The 23589-nt window shown below is 38.9% G+C and overlaps 1 pseudogene; it reads right to left on the reverse strand.

The window, feature by feature from the left end:
* Positions 1-13062: 13062 nt before the first annotated feature.
* LOC143640636 (eukaryotic translation initiation factor 5 pseudogene) lies at positions 13063-14402 on the reverse strand (annotated as a pseudogene).
* Positions 14403-23589: the final 9187 nt, after the last annotated feature.

The following is a 23589-nucleotide window of genomic DNA, read 5'->3' on the forward strand; positions in this document are numbered from 1 at the left end:
TACACAGGAAATCTTATATTGATACACATACATTCATTCCAACCACTTATACATCTAAAGGTAATATTAGGTTTATGGTTTATCATGAAGAGTGTGTGAGTTTTGTTTCAAAAGTGGTTATGGAAAGTCTCAAAAGGGAATCACACCAGTGTTCAAGCCCAGGTGGATCCATTCACCTCTTCCAAGTGCCACACAAATTACCACAATTCAAAACAAAACGCTCCCACATGGTCCTTATCTTCTTCCTTGTAGACACTCATCATAAACTCTGGATGGAGGTTTCCATGAGGGGCGAGGCCAAGACAGTTTCCAAAATAACCTCCCTTGCCCCTCATTTGCCTAAAGTCTGTGTGGCCTTCAAATCCAGACTGTGAATCAGGAGTGATCAAATAGGCCTGCAGTTAATACTGCTCAGCTTCTCCAATTTGAGGCCTACTGTCTGTGGGGTATAGATTCTTTATGTGAATTGGAGTCATGAGAAAACCCAAGAGCATATGGGCTAGCCTCTGCAGGGCTTTGAAGAACTCATTTGACATAAGATCCCTATTCTCAATTGATGGATGTCAGGAACCCTAGAGAGGAAGGTGGAAGTCTTCATCCACAATGACTACTTTTTGGCCATTTTAGTTTTGGATGCACCCATGGCATCTTTTTTTAGATCCATCAGGTGCTGAGAATCTAAGACACAGCCTCACACAGGGCCAAGAGGCTGATTCAGACACATCCCTTTCCAAAGCAATTAAGCAAAGAGCCCCAGGTGATGCCCATTCATTTCCATTTTAAAACTGTTTTCTTCAGGCTTCACAAAGGGGTGGTCTGAGGCAAAGAACTTCCTGACATTCAGGGCAAGAGAACAATAGGTAAGCAAAAGCTGCAAAGCAGGGTTTCTCCACTGAGATTTAATGGTCATTCTGATATCTGATTTTTCTGAGATGCTCGCCATTCCCTTGAGCTATCCAGTACATGGCCATGAGACAGAGCTTGGAGGTGGTACATACCTTAGACACAAATCCATAAGCCTATTCTGGAGAGGTGCCAGAATTCTGGAAGAAAATTGAAACTTAGGAAGATTCCAGTTGTTACCCACCGATAAGGCAATCTGAAGTCCCTTCAAAAATTGGGCAGTGTGAATGCTGGGAAGCTTTCTACTAGACAGGACACATCCATTGATGCATTCTCTTTTCTAATGTCTACCACCACTGACACAGTGTGATAAACAGAAATAGAAACACTCGCTTTGTCAAATGACTTACTAGTAACAGTTCATTCCACACCAAAAAAAGCGCCTTGCCTACCTATTCTCAGAACATGAGACAAAACCACAAACCCACCCCCACATTCACAAAGGCACCTCCTTCCCCAAGAAGGTCTGTGATTATCTTGATTGTCCTCTGATTGGTGGGCAATACTATGTTCCCCTGAAATGGCCTTACCTGTCTCCGTTCTGGTCTCCTTGGCCAACTCTGTGAATGTGTCAGGACCCAGAGGCGAGCCACTACCTGCTTTCTCAGGAAAGGCCCCTCTTCAGAGCTTTGCTGGAATCTGGCCATTCTCACAGCAGTAGGTACCAGGAAAGACTGACTCTGTCATTGGTAAACCCAAACAAGTGAGACCACTGGGACTGGGACTCAGACTGCCTCTGGGTGCCTGACTTCATGAATCCCAAGTTCAGAGATTTCCTTCACCAAAGAAGTGAGGTGAGGTCACTTCCTTCAGGAACTGAATGAGGTCACTGCCTTGGCAACCACTTTGTCCTAACAGTTGCTTCCAAGGGTCCCATGAGACAGAATCTGTCCCTAATACCTGTGACAATTTCACAAGTTAGAATGGTATATCAACCATAGGCACCCAGGAAAATCTCTCCAGACAGGCCAGGTTTGGCTTCCAAGTGTCAGATGAGAAACAGGCTGCCCCTACTTCCTGTGACACTTTCACAAGTTAGAATGGTATATCAACCATAGGCACCCAGGAACTGCTACCCACACAGGCCTGGTTTGGTCCATCTTCTCTGTATTAAGAAGAGAGAGGCTGATTCAGAGAGAACCCTTCATTCTGACCAGGTTGTTTGCCATTGAAAATGACTTTTGCTCTCTCAGGTCCTTCATAGCTGCATATATATTCTCCAGTGATCATTTCTGCAAGGAACGTTGAGGTTCTCATTAGGGGGAAGTTCCCCTACATTCCTGTATTGTAAGACCAACTCTGTCCCTCCTCTCAGTAAATTTGAATTTAGGGAACAGTGTATGCTTAGGGTTAATAACATGTTTTATTTGTGTTAGGAATCATTTTGCTGGATGAATAATGGTATTGGGCACCTGCAATATTTATAAGAATATATATTTGAAATGTAAGTATGAAAACAGAAATCTAGGTAAGATTTGAAGCCAGGAAGGGCATTAGGCCCTTGATTGGGATATTAAGCTTTTAATTACATTTTGCCCTGTGGTATCAGATAAACCTATACACAATGGAATAAAAACTTGTACCTCAGATGCCTGAATGTCGAAGAGAACATCCAGTCAAAAAGGGATAGTCAGTAAGTTTAGGAAGATCCTAGGTTTCGGAAGAAGAGTGAGTCTTCGAGTTGGACCAATAGTTCTTTAGCAATAGGGTTTCCTTTAGAGAGTGAATGTAAATGTCAGCACATATGAAGAGTCAGTCACAATGATAAACTGGGAAACTTATGTAGGAAAGCAGATATCAATAGAGACATTAGGAAATCAGGCAAAGTGTAAATTGAGTGATAGGATTAGACATTTTCAACAGGCTTGAGGTTGAATATATAATCTTAGGAAGAAACAAATATGTAGTCACCAATAGTATTGACATTTGAGAGCATTAGGCAACCTGGAAATTGATGTTATTAGTAATATATACTCACTTTCAATTTAGGCTTTGGTACATTCATAAGTGTGACCTTTGCATTTGTGTCCAGAATATTACTGTGATAAAATGTACATGTAGATCAGGTGACATGAGTATTTCTTCCACCATTATGGGGAGCAAGATTTTTAAAACCTATAAATTAGTATTGGGTATACAAATAGGTGTACCCTGTTTTGATGAATATAGAGATGATGCATGAATAGAGCATACTGTGAATAAATAATATAACTGGATCCACCTTTAGAAATTGCAATTGGAATAAATTGATATCTGAAAATATACAGCATATCTTATATTGATAGTGGTATACATACATTCATTACAACCAGTTATACATCTAATCGTAATATTAGGTTTATGTTTTATCATGAAGAGTGTGTGAGGTTTGCTTCAAAAGTGATTATGGAAATCGAAAATAATGTGTTTGGAAAGAAGTCTCATGAAAGACCAGTCAAGAAACCTGGAGGAATACATGTGTTCTGGAGCAGGAAGTGATTGAAAGTGAAACAGATATTTTAAATTTTGAAATTTTGGATGAAATATTTATCCAATGATGTGCATAAACTGAAGAAATAGTAGTGTACCAGTGTTAAATAAAAATGAACGTCAAAATACACATCATGTCCCATAGTAATCTACTAGCCTTGATGTTAAACTGGGTAAGTGACTGTAGAAATATTAGAATTTATATGCACCTTTCACTGAAGGTAGTCCTCAGTTCCAGGAAACAAATATGTATTTCAGGTGAGTGAATATTTCTTAGAATAATCTTGTGAAAAGTGGACTATAAATCCACATATGTGAATATGAATGTATTTACGGAGTGTATAATAAGACAAATATTTCATATTTTGAAAAATCTGGAATATTATATATATATATATATATATATATATATATATATATATATATATATACACACACACACACACAAAACACACACAGACATTAAAAATTAGGAGTATATATGCCAATCGAAATTCATGGTGAAATATAAATCGTCCACAGGTCCAAAATTTTTAATTTTACTGAACATGGATTTATGAATAATGTTATTCAACTACGAAGGTAACGCATAGGTTGAATTGTAATATCCAACAGGGTTTATGAGGAGTGATCTCTTCTTATAATTTGTATCTGCCAAGTCAGCCACCTCACAAGAATGTACATGTGATACCAGGTAGGATTCTACATGTGCATATAAAAATACATGTTCTCAATAGGCAACAGAGAAAGGGAGACAGGAATTCACATATTTATTAACTTTAAAAACACATGGAGATCTATTTCAATTAAAAATTAACTAGATTTTTAACACCTACCCTACATAATGCAAAGAGGAACTACAACTATACACCATGCCTCCACTGAACTGCTTGTATTTCTATTCTGTTTGGTTTATTTTTCTCCATCATATTAGGATTAGTAGTCAGAGTCTAGTAGTTTATGAGTTAGTTTCAGGCATTTAGTATTTCGAATGGAAATTTGGAAAATGAATCCAATGTGTATGCAAACATGTGCTACACAAATATGTTCCCACTCTCATCCACAACAATGCCTTGACATTACCTTCGCCCCCAAGTAAGACACAATTAGAGGAGAAGAGTTAGAAAATCTGTGAATGCATATCTGGAATGGAATACGCTCAGGAGTTCACAATCTTGGAGGTGGTAGAGCAGTTTCCAAAAGTAAGGGACATGGTAACCACTCCACAAACATGGAGCTCTGCTGGCCGAAAGACTTCTTGAGAAACTGCCTCTGAGGTTTGGCACTTGAAATATATTTGTTGTCAGGAGCTTTAGCTTCCTTTCTAGTGAGATCATCAAAGCTGGGTCTGCATCTATGTGACCTGGAGGACATGGATTCTTATTTTACAATGAACATGAGGCAGCAGTGCTGAATTCTCTCTTTGTAGGTAAACTGTGGCCACTGGGGGCTAAGTGTTTCCCCGTGTGGACTGTGAAGCCATTTGATCCTCCTCCACTTTTCGTGGTGGTTTTTGCTGCTGAACTGGAACTTTGGTATTTGCTTCACAAAATACAACAATTTCAACTGGGAAACAGTGCTGGAGAGAGTTCTGCCTCATGTGGTGGGTCAGGGTCTGCAGGAGAATGCACCATCCAGGCTTCTTTCCCACATAGCTTGCACCCTTGACCATATCAACCTGATTCTGAACATTGCCCTGAAACCTCTCCATATAACAAGATGCCTTTACAAATAAGGGTCTACTGGCTGCACCATGTCAGTCACAAGCTATTTGGAAACCAATGGCCGAACCACATGGTCCCACCACAGATATTTTATCACACACCTGCCCAACACTGCTCTAGGCCCACTACTCAGCAGGCTCCAACTTATTGACATCTCTGTTATACATTATTTTCATAAAACCCAGTCAATCAAGGCACTCTCTGGTATACTCATAATCAGCAACAGGACATCCAAAAATTCTCCAGTGCTGCCTGGTCATGGTAATTTCAAAAATTTCATGGTGTTTATCTTGCCATTTTTCAAGGATGAAGGTGGAGGCACTCTGGGTTTCAAAAACCATTAAATGTTGAGGAAGCTCATTTGAGTGAAACTCTGGAGAAGTCTCATAAACAAGGCTTCCCAGGGAGTGGACAAAAGGCCTCATGAAGCCAGGCCAATTGAGGTCTACAATGTGAGCTCCATGTGTGTTTTGACTCTCAACTATGGCTGCCAAGTCTTTAAGAATAAAATCATGGGATATCTTGGCTGAGATTCCAAGTGCTCTGTGGAAAGCCACCCTGGGCCTTGACCTCAGTTTATAAGGGCAACTCTCATGCGTGGCCTCCTAAAATCCCAACTCAACTCATGGCAATACTTCTCTGAGGTCAGTTCCAGAACTCAGTCTCTAAGGGGATTCACACCAGAGTTCAAGCCCAGGTGGACCCAGTCATCTCTTCCAGTCGCCACACAAATGACCACAATTTAAACCAAAACACTCCCACATGGCCCTCATCTTCTTCCATATAGACACTCATCATAACCTCTAGCTGGAGGTTTCTATGAGGGGCGCTGGACAAGACAGTGTCCAAAATAAGTTCCCTTGCCTGTCATTTGCCTAAAGTCAGGGTGGCCTGGACACCCTTCCTGTGACGAGGAGTGATCAAATAGGCCTACCATTAATACTGTTCTGCTTCTCCAATTTGAGGCCTACTGACTGTGGGGTTTAGATTCTTTATGTGGATTGGGGTCATGAGAAAACCGAAGCACCAATGGGCTGGACTCTACAGGGCTTTGAAGAACTAATTTGACCCAAAGGATTCCTATTCTCACTTGATGGAGTTCAGGAACTTTACAGAGGATGGCGAGAGACTTCATCCATAATGAATGCTCTTTTGGCCATTTTGGTTTTGGATGCCCACATGGCATCTTTCTTTACAACCATGAGCTGCTGAGAATTTAAGCCACCGCCTCACACAGGTCCAACAGGCTGATTCAGACACATCCCTTTTGAAATCAATTACTCAAACAGGGACAGGTGATGCCCATTCATTTCCATTAGAGAACTGTTTTATTCAGGCTTCACAAAGGGGTGGCCTTAGGCAAAGACCTTCCTGACATTCAGTGCTATAGAACAACAGGTAAGCAAAAAGCCCAAAGCAGGGTTTCTCCACTGCGACTTTTCTGGTCACACTGATGTCTGAGTTTCCTGAGATTCTCGCCATTCCCTCCAGCTATCCAGTACATGGCCATGTCACAGAGCTTGGAGGGGGAACATATCTTGGTCACAAAACCATGAGCCTATTCTGGAGAGTGGCCAGAATTCAGAAAGAAAACAGAAACTTAGGAAGGTAGCAGGTCTTGCCCATCAATAAGGCAAGCCTCCGTCGTTTCATAAATTGGGCAGGATGAGTGTTGGTAAGCTTTTTCCTAGACAGAACACATCCATTGATGCATTTTCTATTGTAATGTCTACAACCACGGACACAGTGGGATACACAGACATAGAAACACTCGCCTTGTCAAATGACTTACTAGAAACAGACCATTCCAAACAAAAGAAACCGCTTTTCCTACCTATTCTCAGAACATGAGACAAAACCACAAACCCACACTCATTCCCATAAAGGCACCTTCTTCCCTCAAGTAGGTCTGTGACTATCTGGAGTCTCCTCTGCCTGGTTGGCCATACTTTGTTCCCAAGAAATGGCCTGTTTGTTCTCAAATCTGGACTCCTTGGCCCACTCTGTGAAGTTATCAGGAGCCAGTGGTAAGCCACTACCTGCTTTCTCAGGAAAGACCCCTCTTCAGAATTTTCCTGGCATTTGGTCATCCTCACATCTGTAGGTACCAAGAAAGCCTGACTCTCTCCATGGTAAATCCAAAAGAAGTGAGACCTCTGTTACTGTTACTGGCCTGGCTCTGGTGCCTGGTTTCCGGGATCCCAAGTTCAGAGAGTTCCATCACCAAAGAAGTGAAGTAGGTCACTTCCCTCATGAACTGAATGAGCTCACAGCCTTGGCAACCACTTTGTCCTAACAATTTCTTCCTTGGGTCCCATGAAATGGAGGCTGCCACTACTTTCTCTGACACTTTCACAAGTTTGAATGGTATATCAACCATAGGTACCAGGGGAAAGATCTCCACACGGGCCTGGTTTGGTCCATTTGCTCTACATTAAAAAGAGAGAGGCTGATTCAGACTCATTCCTTCATCCTGACCAGGTTGTTTGCCATGGAAAATGACTTTTGCTCTCTCGGGTCCTTCATAGCAGTCTACATCTTCTTCAGGGATTATTTCTGCATGGATCTTTGAGATTCTCAGCAAGTGGAAGATCTCCTACATTCCTGTATTGTAAGACCAAGTCTGTCCCTGCACTGCTGTAAAGTTAGATTGAGGGAACAGTGAATGGTTAATAACATGTTCGATTTGGGTTAGGAATCATTCTGCAAGATGAATAATGGTATAGGGAAACTGTGATATATAGAATATATAGGTGAAATATAAGTATGGAAACAGAAATATAGGGAAGATTTGAAGCCAAGTAGGGCATTGGGGCCTTGAGTGGGATACTTAGCTTTTAATTATATTCTGCACAGATGTCTCAGATAAATCTATATACAATGAAATAGGATCTTGTACCTTGGATGATGGAATAACAAGCAGAACATCCAGTCAAAATGTGATAGTCCGTAGGATTAGCAGGATAATCATTAGGTTTAGAAAGAAGAGTGAGTATAGAATTTGTACCAAAAGTTCTTTTTTTTAAATTAATTTTTATTGTAGGTTGTTCAAAACATTACATAGTTTTTGATATATCATATTTCACACTTTGATTCAAGTGGGATATGAGCTCCAATTTTTACCCCATATACAGATTGCAGAATCACATCAGTTGCACAACCATTGATTTACATATTGCCATTCTGGTGTCTGTTATATTCTGCTGCCTTTCCTATCCTCTACTATTCCCCCTCCCCCCTCCCCTCCCCTCTTCTCTCTCTACTCCCTCTACTGTAATTCATTTCTCCCCCTTACATTTTTCCTCCTTTCCCCTCACTTCCTCTTGTATGTAATTTTGTATACCCCTGAGGGTCTCCTTCCATTTACATGCAATTTCCCTTCTCTCTCCCTTTCCCTCCCATCTCTCATCCCTGTTTAATGTTAATCTTCTTCTCATGCTCTTCATCCCTACTCTGTTCTTAGTTACTCTCCTTATATCAAAGAAGACATTTGCCATTTGTTTTTAAGGGATTGGCTAGCTTCACTTAGCATAATCTGCTCTACTGCCATCCATTTCCCTTCAAATTCTATGATTTTGTCATTTCTTAATGCAGAGTAAAACTCCATTGTGTATAAATGCCACATTTTTTTTATCCATTCGTCTATTGAAGGGCATATAGGTTGGTTCCACAGTCTTGTTATTGTGAATTGTGCTGCAATGAACATGGATGTAGCAGTGTCCCTATAGTGTGCTCTTTTTAGTCTTTAGGGAATAGACTGAGTAGGGGAATAGCTGGATCAAACGGTGGTTCCACTCTGAGATTTCCACGAAATCTCCATACTGCTTTCCAAATTGGCCGCAACAATTTGCAGTCCCACCAGCAATGTACAAGAGTACCCTTTTCCCCAAATCCTCGCCAGCACTTGTTGTTGTTTGACTTCCTAATGGCTGCCAATCTTACTGGAGTGAGATGGTATCTTAGGGTGGTTTTGATTTGCATTTCTCTGACTGCTGGAGACGGTGAGCATTTTTTCATATACTTGTTCATTGATTGTATGTCCTCCTCTGAGAAATTTCTGTTCAGCTCTTGGCCCATTTGTTCATTGGGTTATTTGTTATCTCATTGTCTAATTTTTTTAGTTCTTTGTATATTCTGGATATTAGGGCTCTGTCTGAAGTGTGAGGAGTAGAGATTTGTTCCCAGGATGTAGGCTTCCTATTTACCTCTCTTACTGTTTCTCTTGCTGAGAAAAAACTTATTAGTTTGAGTAAGTCCCATTTGTTGATTCTAGTTATTAACTGTGATTCTAGTTATTAACTGTTGTGCTGTGGGTGTCCTATTGAGGAATTTGGAGCCCGACCCCAAAGTATGTAGATCATACCCAACTTTTTCTTCTATCAGACGCCATGTCTCTGATTTGATATCAAGTTCCTTGATCCATTTTGAGATAACTTTTGTGCATGGCGAGAGAAAGGGATTCAGTTTCATTTTGTTGCATATGGATTTCCAGTTTTCCCAAAACCATTTGTTGAAGATGCTATCCTTCCTCCATTGCATGCTTTAGCCACTTTATCGAATATAAGATAGTTGTAGTTTTGTGGATTGGCTTCTGTGTCCTCTATTCTGTACCATTGGTCCACCCGCCTGTTTTGGTACCAGTACCTTGCTGTTTTTGTTACTATTGCTCTGTAGTATAGTTTGAAGTCTGGTATAGCTATACCGCCTGATTCACACTTCCTGCTTAGCTTTTTTTTTTTTTTTTTTTTTTGCTATTCTGGGTCTTTTATTTTTCCATATGAATTTCATGATTGCTTTCTCTAATTCTACAAGAAATGCCGTTGGGATTTTGATTGGCATTGCATTAAACCTTTAGAGAACTTGGTAATATCGCCATTTTGATGATGTTAGTTCTACCTATCCATGAACAGGGTATATTTTTCCATCTTCTAAGATCTTCTTCTATTTCTCTCTTTAGGGTTCTGTAGTTTTCATTGTATAAGTCTTTCACCTCTTTTGTTAGGTTGATTCCCAAGTATTTTATTTTTTTTTTTGAGGATATTGTGAATGGGGTGGTTGTCCTCATTTCCATTTCAGAGGATTTGTCGCTGATATACAGGAATGCCTTTGATTTATGCGTGTTGATTTTATACCCTGCCACTTTGCTGAATTCATTTATTAGCTCTAATAGTTTCTTTGTAGACCCTATTGGGTCTGCTAGGTATAGAATCATGTCATCTGCAAATAGTGATAATTTGAGTTCTTCTTTTCCTATTTTTATGCCTTTAATTTCTTTCTTCTGTCTAATTGCTCTGGCCAGTGATTTGAGAACTATGTTGAACAGACATTGTGAGAGAGGGCATCCCTGTCTTGTTCCAGATTTTAGAGGGAATGCCTTCAGTTTTTCTCCATTCAGAATGATGGTAGCCTGAGGCTTAGCATAGATTGCTTTTACAATATTGAGGTATGTTCCTGTTATCCCTAGTTTTTCTAGAGTTTTGAACATAAAGGGATGCTGTACTTTGTTGAATGCTTTTTCTGCATCTATCGAGATGATCATATGGTTCTTATTTTTAAGCCTGTTGATGTGGTGAATAACATTTGTTGATTTCCGTATATTGAACCAACATTGCATCCCAGGGATAAATCCTACCTGATCATGGTGCACAATTTTTTTGATATGTTTTTGTTTCTGGTTCGCCAGAAGTTTATTGAGGATTTTTGCATCTAGGTTCATTAGAGATATTGGTCTGTAGTTTTCTTTCTTTGAAGTGTCTTTGTCTGTTTTAGGAATCAGGGTGATTTTGGCCTCATAGAATGAATTTGGAAGTTCTCCCTCTTTTTCTATTTTCTGAAATAGCTTGAAAATTATTGGTATTAGTTCCTCTTTAGGCTGTATACCCATCCGGTCCTGGGCTTTTCTTAGTTGGTAGTCTTTTGATGGTTTCTTCTATTTCCTCAATTGATATTGGTCTGTTTAGGTTGTCAATATCCTCCTGACTCAATCTGGGCAAATCATATGACTTAAGAAATTTATTGATGCCTTCACTATCTTCTATTTTATTGGAGTATAAGGATTCAAAATAATTTCTCATAATCTTCTGTATTTCTGAATTGTCTGTTGTGATATTGCCTTTTTCATCCCGTATGCTAGTAATTTGAGTGCTCTCTCTTCTTCTCTTCGTTAGCGTGGCTAAGGGTCTGTCGATTTTATTTATTTTTTCAAAGAACCAACTTTTAGTTTTGTCAATTTTTTCAATTGTTTCTTTTGTTTCGATTTCATTAATTTCAGCTCTGATTTTAATTATTTCTTGTCTTCTACTTCCTTTGCTGTTGTTTTGCTCTTCTTTTTCTAGGATTTTGAGTTGAATATTAGATCATTTATTTGTTGGTTTTTTTCTTTTTTTAAGGAATGAACTCCAAGCAATATATTTTCCTCTTAGAACCGCTTTCAATGTGTCCCATAGATTCCGATATGTTGTGTCTGTGTTTTCATTTATCTCTATGAATTTTTTAATTTACTCCTTGATGTCTTCTATAACCCATTGATCATCCAGTAACCTATTGTTCATTCTCCAAGTGATGCATGATTTTTCCTTCCTTCTTTTATCGTTGATTTTCAATTTCATTCCATTATGATCAGATAAGATGCATGGTATTATCTCTACTCCTTTATATTGTCTAAGAGTTGCCCTGTGACATAATATATGATCTATTTTTGAGAAGGATCCATGTGCTGCTGAGAAAAAAGTGTAACTGCTTGATCTTGGGTGGTATATTCTATATATGTCAATTAAGTGTAGGATATTAATTATGTTATTGAGTTCTATAGTTTCCTTATTCAACTTTTGTTTGGAAGATGTGTCCAGTGGTGAGAAAGGTGTGTAGAAATATGCCTTTAACTTGTTCCTTTTTTAAATAAGACTTTTTTTTTGGGGGGGGGAATCCAGTTTGACATATAGCAACACTTTTTTGGCAAGGCAATAACCAAAATCTAAAACAGCATAAGCTACATGTCCAAATGTAAATGGCATTGAATAAACCTAAATATATTTTTTTCTTTTTTGGGGGGGTGCATGACATACTGAACACAAGATAGAATGTCTCAACATTTTGAAATTATAATTTAAACCTTAAGGGTAAAAGCTGAAAAACTGCTGAGTTCTTGTTAGATATTAAATGCACCTTTCCCTGTTTCCCCCAAATAAAATGAGAATTTATTATTTAATCACACCTCAAAGTTTGAGTTTTCTCTTGGTACAAAGCAACCACTACATACACATTAAAATACTTATTTGTTAATTTAATAATTTTTCCCTGGCTCATCCAACGTGCAATGCACATGACTCCAAAGACTAAAATTTGGGGCTAGTGTACATGAACTGAAAAATCACAACTCCAAACTTCAAAACTAGTTCTTAAAATTATTTATAGAACACTCAGATTATTTTTATTTCTCAACAAGATGTTGCACTGTCATTTGATTATCAGTCTACCTCAGCACAAAAAAATTACAGATGCCAATTTGAGGGACTAAAAAAATTCAAAAGTACTAGATTTAACAGCTCAGTAAGATCATTACAAACAAGTTTGTTTACATTCTGCTGAAAACCCCTGAATGGTCTCAGCACCTAACAAAATCTACCAGGCTCCAAGGACCATATCAGGTTAAATGATGGCACCACTTTTTAAAAGGAGCCAATTACTTTAGCTAAGTCATTCAGAGCCAAAAATCTGAAATGACCAAACTCAAATCTTTATTTTTATAACTGTATAAATGTGATCCAAATGTGTCCACCACTAGTTTTTCCAAAAGAAACATGCTATAAATAAGCAAACTACATTTGCTCACTGATGTGTGTATGGACTTCCTAGATGTCTCATTGGGCTAATTACAGACCACTCACAGTAATATATTTTTAGTATTAAAGTGATGTTAAGCCATTTTAGCTTTTAAGCATACATGTTGCACTTCTGGCTCATAATGGAGAAAAATTTGCAGCATTACACTGTTAAGCTAGGTTGCATCCATTCTTTTAAATGGCGTCAATATCAATGTCATCATCCTTGTTGTCAGACTTCACAGTTTCAACTTTCGGTACACTGGCAGTCTTTGAGTACACCACCTCAATGTTCTCATCTTCATCTTCTTCTTCACCACCAGAAGATTCTTCCTCTGCTTCCTTCAACCACTTTATAAATGGTTGTGCTTTGACACGAATCTCTTTGGCAAGTTCTTTTGAAACATATTTCTTAGAGGACTTTTCCAACCAGCTGATGATGACCTCCTCTTCTAAAAGGTCTGCGTCATACATTTCCTTCAAGATATGTGGAATCTTAGAGAGGAGCTGAGCTTGATGCATTGCCACCACACACTCCAAACCATGAAGAAGGTACCGTTGAGCTTTTTTGTTATTGTGACAAAATCATAAGAAATGGCACCTGTATTTCTTAATCTGTTCTCTAATTTTCTCATTAAAAAGAACTTCAGTTAGAACAAGAGGGCCCATGGCTTTTACATCCAGCCTTTCTGCTTCTGCGACAATTTCTTTGTCTGATGAGTCAATGATACCCTCTTCTTTTTTTCTTAACAAAATCAAAGAGAATATTGACAGGCTCTTCTACAGTTCTTTCCAAATCATCACTGAGTGTCAGAACTTTTGCATGGTCACTAATTTCATCCATTCTACGCCTCTGAGCTTCTTCAGTTGAATTCTCTCCCCAATCATCATCCTCCTCTTCTTCCACAGCATGTGGAGGAGGACTGATTTCACTTGGTGGTGGTGGTGGTGGTGTCTCACTGCTGGATACAGAACCATTTTCCTTGTCTTTGCCCTTTCTATTTTTCTTTTCCTTTTCTTTCTTTCCTGGACCACTGTCACTCTTCTCAGGTGGGTTTTTGAGAATAAATGTGCAGAGTTTATGATGTGTGTCAAGCATGCCTCGGTAGCCACAGGCTTTACAAGAATTACCTATTGTTTGCTTCTTTGGATTGACATGCAGTTCTGTTTCAGGATTCTCACACTCAGGACAGAGAACAAATTTTTTAATGAATCCATCCAACATGTCTTGCAGCTTATTCGCCTCATGAGATCCATTGACAATGTAACGGTCATTCTTAACATCAAACTGGGTCTGTGCTCCCAGCTCACAACCAAAATATTTGGTGGGATACGTTGGAGGCCGATTAAGCGCCTTTGCAAAGTCAACCATGTTGACTATAACTGTCTTGATTCCAATTCCTTTGCCCTCAACCTTGGCAATCAAATGGGGCATGTTGTAGCGATAGAACTGGTCTGACACGCTGCGGTTGACGTTGACAGACATTTTTGCTTATTAGTGGCTCTATCAATAAGATGAAGAGATCTTTGATTGCAACTTTTTGGTATCTTCTGTCTGGAGAAGTAGGGATGACATAAACGACTGCAAGAGTTCTCGGTCTCTGACATGAAAAAATTTTCGCCTCTGAGGCTGTAAGCTCCTTACTTGTACGCTATGTTTCCCCAATACAGGTACCAATGGCTGCACTACAGCTCGTTTTCGTCAAATAAAGACATAAACCCAATGCGGCTCACCCGGGACTGGGAGGAAGAGGCGCTGGAAACCGGGTCCGGAGCGGCGGGGCGGGCAAGCGGAGGGCGGCCAGGCAGGTGCCGCCGCTGAGCAGCAGGAAGGGCTGTCCCAGCGACGTCCATGTCCACACCGGCAGCACCGAGCCTGGAGACCTCTGGAATGTTCTCGCTCTGACTACCAAAAGTTCTTTACAAATAGGGTTTCAGGTAGAGGCTGAATGTAAATGTCAGCACATGTGAAGAGTCAGTCACAATGATGAATTGTAGAAAATATGTAGGAAAGCAGATATAAATAGAGACATTAGGAAATCAGCAAAAGTATAAAGTGTGTAATTTGTTTGATATTTTCAAACGGGTTGAGTTTGAATGTATAATCTTAGGAAGAAATAAATATGTTGTCACAAATTGGATTCATCTTTGAGAGCATTAGGTAACCAGGACATGGATGTTTTCATTAATCCATGCTCACTTTCCATTTAGGCTTTGGTAAAATCATAAGTGTGACCTTTGCATTTTGTGTCCAGAATATTATTGTGAAAAAAAAATGTATATGTAGATAAGGTGACATGAGTATTTCTTTCACCATTTTTGTAGCAATATTTTGTAGACGTATAAATTAGTATTCAGGGTACAAATAGGTGTACCCTGTGTCTATGAATATGCAGATAATGCATGAATAGATCATACTTTGTGTAAATAATATAACTGATTCCACTTAAAATAATGCATTGAATTGATATCTGAAAAGATAAAAGAAATCTCATATTGATATACAATCATTCATACCAACCAGTTATACATCTAATGGTAATATTAGGGTTATGGTTTATCCTGAAAGGTGTATGTGTTTTGCTTCAAAAGTGATTATGCAAAGCAAAAATAATGTGTTTGGAAAGAAGTCTCATGAAAAGAATAGTCAAGAAACCTGGAGGAATACATGTGTTCTGAAGCAGGAAGTGATTGAACGTGAAACACATGCCTATAAATTTGCGAAATATTGGATGAAATATATATTGTATGATGTGCATTAACTGCAGAAATAGTAATGTACCAGTGTTGAATAAAAATGAAAATCAAAATACACATCATGTCCCATAGAAATCTACTTGCATTGATGTTAATCTGGGTCAGTTACTTTAGAATTTTTAGGATATTTATGCACCATTCACTGAAGTTAGTTTTCAATACTAGGAAAAAAAATATGTATTTCATGTGGATGAATATTTCTGAGAATAATCTTGTGAAAATTTGATTATAAATCCACATAAATCACAAAACATTTTAAACACAAAACACACACCGACATTAAAATGTAGCAATATATATGCCAATTTAAATTCATCTTGAAATATATATCATCCACTGATCCAAAACTATTTATTTAATGAACTTGGATTTATGTATAATGTTGTTCAGCTAGGAAGCTCTCCAAATAGATTGAATTTATTTTTCCAACAGTGTTTAGGAGGAGTGATCTTCTAAATGTGTATGCAAATATGTGCTACACAAAAATCTTCCCACTCTCATCCAGGACAATGCCTTGATATTACCTTCACCCCAAGTAAGACGCAATTGGAGGAGAAGAGTTCGAAAATCTGTGAATACATATCTGGAATGTAAAATGCTCAGGAGTTCACAACCTTGCAGGTTGCAGAGGAGTTTCCAAAAGTATGGGACAGGCTTGATAGACCCAACCTGATCTTTTATTAAAATTGGGAGCCATCTTGCCAGAAAGCCGTAAAAAGATAATTTTGGCTTTACTATAAATTACTGCAAATTCTGAACCTGCTTGGAATGCCTGCCCGTGCCTTGAACTCATCCATGCCTGGCTCTCTGACCAGATAACAGCGCTCTCTGAAACATTAGTGACACCTCATAAATATTTTCCTTCCCAGGCCAGACAACAACCCTTTCTGAGGCTCTAATGGTCCTCATAATTTCTGATGTTGGGGCCAGCAAAAAAAAAATGTAAACTACCATTAGTGTGATGTTTTCAAAGTTCTGTTATCTGTAAGCCCCTTTTGTGTAACTTTCTGGGATATATAGCTGGGCTGCAGGAAAGGTGGTGTTGCTGTCTTGTTCTCGCCATTTTGGGATGGAGAGGCAGCCCGGCGGGTTTTAATAATAAGCTTGCCTTAATTTGATTTTAATTGGAGTCAGTGGTCTTTTCTTGTGTCCTGGCCTAACATTTTGGAGTTCCCCTGTGAGATGACGCTGCCTGACCAGATCACAAGACCAGACTACTGAAAATTCTGAAGCTGGCCTTCCATCCAGGGCACCGGGTTGGAGAGCCACTCTAGGGGGTGCACAACTTGAGATGTTACAAGGCCTTGGGGTGAGCCTTCAGTCTGGGGAGCACTGCAGTGAACCACCGCACTAAAACTATTAGCAAGCACCTGGTAGAGGAGGCCTCCATAGGTAAGTGACGCCTTTATAACATCTGATATCTGGTTAAGGGAGATCTTTTCTGATGACAGAGAGGTGGCCTGGGGAGGCTCACATTCACTCCTGTCCAGGACAGTAATGACAATCGTTCTGTCCTCTGTTCTGTTCTGTAGGGAATTCCTCTGGAAGGGTAGAGAGGTGCCAAGGGGCACGCACAAGCTCCTACCCCGGAACTTTAGCAAGACGTTGCATTGCTCCTCTGTTTTTCTGTTTCTTCACCGGGTTTCTGTTTCTTTGTGTTTTGTTCTGTGTTCTATATGTTTTTTGTTTGTTTTTGCGCGTTTTTGTGTGTGTGATTTCTGTGGTAAAATCTAAAGGATATTGGACTTGAAAATGGGTAACAAAGCAAGTATGCTTGACACCCCTTTGGACTTTGTTTTAAGGAACTGCGATGAACTTTACCACCCTTTGTTAAGCAAGATGAGAGAAGCCCCTAGCTGGCTGCCTGGAGCACACCCACTCCAGATGGCAATGCCTGCTGGGGAACGAAGAACTGAGTATATTCCAGGTTAACAAGTGAAACTCCTTAGAAACCCCTTGTCCCTCCAGATCAAGAGAGTCACAACCTTTGGGCAGATTCCCCTTGTTTTTCCTTTGTTAGCAAAGCAATAAGCCTCCCATTTTATTTTTCTCAAAACCCTCTCCTCATTATTAAATTGGCTTTAATTGGCTTCAAGTTCAGGAACCGAACTTTATGTTAAAAATTTTGATACCCCCCCCCGTCCCAGAACTTTTTGAGAGCTGACGACTGAAATGTTAGGAGATGGAGCATGCTTGGGGTGGAACCGAAACAGAAGAGCTAATCCTGTTAGTAAAAGGATTGACTGAGGGACTCCCAGCATCTGCCAAAGCCCTGTTGCTTCAGGGAATTCCCTCCTTCGTCCCCTGCACTGTAAGGATTATGCCACCTCTGTCCTCTTAAAAAAGAGAAAAAGAAAAAGGGGACACTAAATGCAGTAAAGTCACAATGGAGACCCTTGGTTAAAACCATTTCAGGTTGCTCCTCTGTGAAAACATCTGGGCCCCTTTTGGGGACATCTGTGCTGCCACTGGTGTAGGAGATTTTTCTCTTATCTGCTCTGTTGTAAAGGCTTCTGTCTGTCAGACATAGTCTGGAGTTCCTTTGTTTCTGTCTTGTGCCTTTTTTCTGGCCCTTTAAGACATGTGAAATAATGTGTTGATATTATAAATTGATTTTTGAGAATGATCTTAGCTAAATGTGTGTCTAAATGATGATGTTTCATTGTAACAATCTGGTATCTGAATGGGTTTTTGAAGCATTGCACAATCTTGCAGTTAAAAGTCGGGTTTAGGTAATTGTTTAGTTTATGATTTTAGATAAATTATGCCAAAGAACTTAAATACTTAGGATGGAAAACTAAAGAACTCTACTTCCAAGTTGGCAAGAAATTTCCCAATCATTCAGTCTTTTTTTCACGAATTTTGAATTGGGTAGCCTGGGAAAATGTCACTGTGTGTGCCAGTGCATTAATTTGGACAAGGATACTGAATCATAGTATGGTATCTGTTGACAAAACAACTTGTAATTATATAAAATTTTGTGAATTGTATTTTAAACTTGTATCATAATTTTCAACATCCTAACCAGAAAATTATGGTTAAAGTGCCTTAGGCCTGAGGTGTCTGCTCAGAATAGCCATTTTTTCCTGCTCCTTCCAGACCTCAGCCAGGAGTTATTTTCAAATGCAAATGAAAGAAGCCTGTAAACTCAAAAGAAGACTGATATGAGGCCTAAGGGGAAAAAAGGTATATTGTGTGGTATTTACTAATTACTGGCCAGTCATTTTATCTAGGACTCATTATTTTTTCCATAGATTCTTTATTTATGTTTTGAGCTCATGATTTTGATCCTACAGACCTAGGTTAATGTTTTTCTGATCAGTTCTATCTTTGACCAACTGTGGAATTTTTAAAACATTGCAATGGAGATTTCACCTGTTAAAAGCTACAAGGCTTCACTATTATTATGTGTGCACACTTTTGTTATGTGTTGCATATCTATATATATACATATGTCCATATATCATATGTATGATACACAAATTAACATATATAATAAACACTTATATTAAAAAATCACTCATAAAAACAATTTTAAAAAGTGGATCCAAAGATCTTTAATTCACGTGATTTAAATGTTTCAATTATAAATTGGATAACCGATAAATATAAATGTCTTTAAATTTAAGCTTACAAGTTTTTCTAGGTGTTCAAAAATCTAATAAATATTAATGTCTACAAATGGTCTGATATGCCTTTGTTCTAGGACTTTTCCTTCAACCAATAAATATGGTTTACACTGTTCAGTACATTTTTCTAATATTTTGATAAATAAGTAAAGTAAATTTGATATGGGATTACTCATTCATGAGTACTTTTGTTTGATATCTGATTGATATACTAAGGTCTGTATAAGTACGCATTATATCAAGCTGGTGTTCTGAAGTTGTATGGTTAATAAAATATATATTGGGGATTTATTTACCTGTTATCAATAAGATATGTAAAGTTTTATGTTACTTTTTACATTGTGGAACAATTTAAATATATTTTTAAGTTAATGATACCCTAATCTATGTAAAGGTTAAAAACTTCCAGCCGTTCTTTAATTCATGTTTGAAAAGTGATATCATATGGTGTTAGCTAATGTTCATGTTACCTCAAACAATTTATGTAAACTTTGTAAAATGATATTTAAAAAAACAAAGATCAGCTTTAGCACTAAAACACTTAAGATTTATAAAGAGCCCTGCCTTACCTGAGATAAGGCTCTGTGTCCCATCTTACTACATGTGAGAATGACTACGAAAGCAGTAGGTCAGATTTTATTTCATTTAAAGTTATGTTCAAAAGGTTTTTTTTTTCTGTCAAGATTAATAGGATCTCAAAAAGGGGATATAATGTATAACTCACCCAAAAATTTCAGGGTAGCTGTTACATGAACTAAGTATTTTTACTCTTCTTAAAAAATTTTATTTTGTAATTTCCTTATAAGTGATCTAATGATTCCCTCTTGGTGTTTTACAAAAGTGTTGCTTTAAGAACAGAACATGGGTTAATTTAAGATAATAAGTCATCACCTACAAGACAGACAGAATAATAAGATTGCAATTAATAAAATATAAATTATTATAAAGTTATAGACATTAACATGCTGTTAAAATTTATTTGCTGTTTTTTTCAGATTAGGATTTAAAATTCAATTTAAGTGAAAAGGGCCAAGAAAACCAATATTTGGCTCTTGCCCACTTAGTCAGTCTGAATCCAGGAAACAGGGGACTTCTCTAAGAGCTTTGCAACTCTGGGCCACATAACCTCCTGATCAGGGAGATTAATGAGACCACTGGAGAACATAAAGCCAATCAGTGCATTTCCTACAAAGAGGAGAGTCATCAGAGAAGGGAGACATCCCTGATTTTTCCGAGAGAAGCCACATGGTCAAGCAAGACCTGGACCCACCTAGCGCAAATGGCACTATCAGAACTGAGAAGCTGCTCTCAAGTTTCCCCAGGAATGACTCCCATAAAAGCTCAGCTGACTGTTAACAATAGATAGAAACAAAATTTAGTTTGACTGCTTCATCTTAAACACTTAGCAAAGACAGTTAAAAGCAAAATACAGCCATTCCTTGGTATTTTATATAATAACAATAATAATAATAATAATAATAATTATAATAATTATAATATTTTTAGGTATACACTTTATGTTAGCCTCCCAAAATAAGTAAGACTGTGGGCTACAAAGAAGGATTCTCAGACAGGAATGCCTGATAACTATAAAGAGAGACTATCAAGAGGAGCCACCAGAGGCAGAAGTTTTTAGTTTAAGGCCTACAGATAGTCCTAACCTACACAGGTAGGCTTGGTGTTTGCTAGTATGATTATCCAGCCCTGAGTAACAATATTAAATGTTTCTCTATTAGACACAGAGGTCATACTAGTGAAAGGATTTTGAAAGATCAGATGACATTAAATTATTAAACTGTATCTTATGGGGAGGGGCAATTGTACAATAAATGTTAAATATTAAGTTGACAGTCCTGATAACTAGGGATATTAAAGATTGGTGAGGAAACTTCATACAGTGACATGTTCCAGCTGCTGCAACATTTATTCAGTACTCATGTTTTTTGTTTCTCTCATAGAAGAACCCATCCCCAGATGACTTTACAACCTGTTCTTTCCCAACCAGATTTCAAAACGAATTGACTTCTAAAAGGCAACTCATGTCCCTCAAATGACTTCAAAAAGGCAACTCATGACCCTCACACCATGCACCCTCACGTCACCCTCTCTCAGCTCAAAAAAAGCCAAAATGAGAGACGACTCTCTACTTACACCAATGGAGCCAAAAATAAATAGACTGTCAATATAAGTAATTAATTAGGTCAGGTAATATTAGGGAGATCGGTTTTCGGTGAATTCTAAATATTTGGAGACTGTTACCCGAGGGATTAAAATTTTCTCAGTGCTCTTCCCCTACCCTATCAAAGATTTGAAAGGGACACATAAAAAAGGGGGGAATGATAGACCCAACATTATCTTTTATTAAAATTGGGAGCCATCTTGCAACAAAGCCATGAAAAGATCATTTTGGCTTTACTATAAATTACTGCAAATTCTGAACCTGCTTGGAATGCCTGCCCATGCCTTGAACTCACCCATGCATGGCTCTCTGACCCGATAGCAGCCCTCTCTGAAAATTTAGTCACACCTCATAAATATTGGCTTTCGGTGGCCAGACAATGACCCTCCCTGAGGCTCTAACGGTCCTCATAAATTTTGAGGTTGGGGCTAGCAAAAAAAAAAATGTAAACTACCATTAGTGTGATGCTTGTCAGAGTTCTGTTATCTGTAACCCCACTTTTGTGTAACTTTTGAGGCTATAAAGCTGGGCTGTAGGAAAGATGTTGTTGCTCTCTTGTTTCCGCCATTTTGGGAGGGAGAGGCAGCCCAGGTGGTGGAAATAATAAGCTTGCTTTAATTTGATTTTAATTCGAGTCAGTGTTTGTTTCTTACATCCTGGTCAAACAGGTAAACACTCCACAAACATAGAGCTCTGCCGGCCTAAAGACTTCTTGAGAAACTGCCTCTGAGGTTGGGTACTTGAAATATATGCTGTTGTCAGGAGCTTTAGCTTCTTTTCTAGTGAGACCATTAAAGATGGGTCTGCATCTATGTGACTGGAGGGCATGGTTTCTTATTTTCCAATGAACATGAGTCAGCAGTGCTTAATTCTCTCTTTGTAGGTAAACTGTGACCACTGGGGGCTAAGTGTCTCCCCGTGTGGACTGTGAAGCCATTTGGTCATCCTCCATTTAGGTGGTGTTTCTTGGTGCTGCACTGGAAGTTTGGTATTTACATCACGAAATACAAGGAGTTCAACTGGGACACAGTGCTGGAGGGAGTTCTGTCACATGTGGTGGGTCAGGGACTGCAGGAGAATGCACTAACCAGGCTTCTATCCCACATAGCTTTCCCCTTGACCATATCAACCTGATTCTGATCATTGCCTTGAAACCTATCCCTATAACAAGATGCCTTTACATATAAGGGTCTCCTGGCTGCACCATGTCAGCCACAAGGCATTTGGATGTCAACTAGTGATTCACATGGCCCCACCTCAGATATTTAATCACACACCTGCACACCACAGCTCTGGGCCCACCACTCAGCAGTCTCAACTTACTGGCATCTCTGTTCTTCACCATTTTCATGAAACCCAGTCAATCAAGGCACTGTCTGGTACACTCATTATCAACAACAGGAGATTCAAAGGTTCTCCAGTGCCAACTGGTCATGGGAGTTTCAAAAATTTCAGGGTATTTATGTAGCCACTTTTCAAAGATGAAGTTGGAGGCACTGTGTGTTTCAATTCATTCAGGAACAATTAAATGTTGAGGAACCTCATTTCAATGAATGCTCTGGAGAACTCTCAAAGGCAAGGCTTCCCAAAGAGTAGCCAAAAGGTCACATGAAGCAAGGCCCATTGAGGTCTACAATGTGAGGTCCATGTGTGTTTTGAATCTCAACTATGGCTGCCAAGTCTTTCAGAATAAAATCATGGGATATCCTGCCTGAGATTCCCAGTGATCAGTCGAAAGCCAGCCTTGGCCTTGATCTCAGTTGTCAAGGGGGACTCTCACTCTCAAAACATTCCCACATGGCCCTCTTCTTCTTCCACATAGACCCTCATTATAACCTCTGGCTGGAGATTTCCATGAGGGGTGCAGTGCAAAAGAGTGTCCAAAATAAGCTCCCTTGGTGCTCATTTGCCTAAAGTCAGGGTGGCCTGGACACCATTTCCATGAACCAGGAGTGATCAAATAGGCCTGCCTTTACTACTGCTCTGCATCTCCAATTTGAGGCCTACTGACTGTGGGGTTTAGATTCTTTATGTGAATTGGAATCATGAGAAAACCCAAGCACCTCTCCATGGCTTTGAAGAATTTATTTTACCCAAAGGATCCCTAT

Source organism: Callospermophilus lateralis, unplaced genomic scaffold (assembly GCF_048772815.1).
Source record: "Callospermophilus lateralis isolate mCalLat2 unplaced genomic scaffold, mCalLat2.hap1 Scaffold_399, whole genome shotgun sequence".
In the NCBI taxonomy this organism is placed as follows: Eukaryota; Metazoa; Chordata; class Mammalia; order Rodentia; family Sciuridae; genus Callospermophilus; species Callospermophilus lateralis.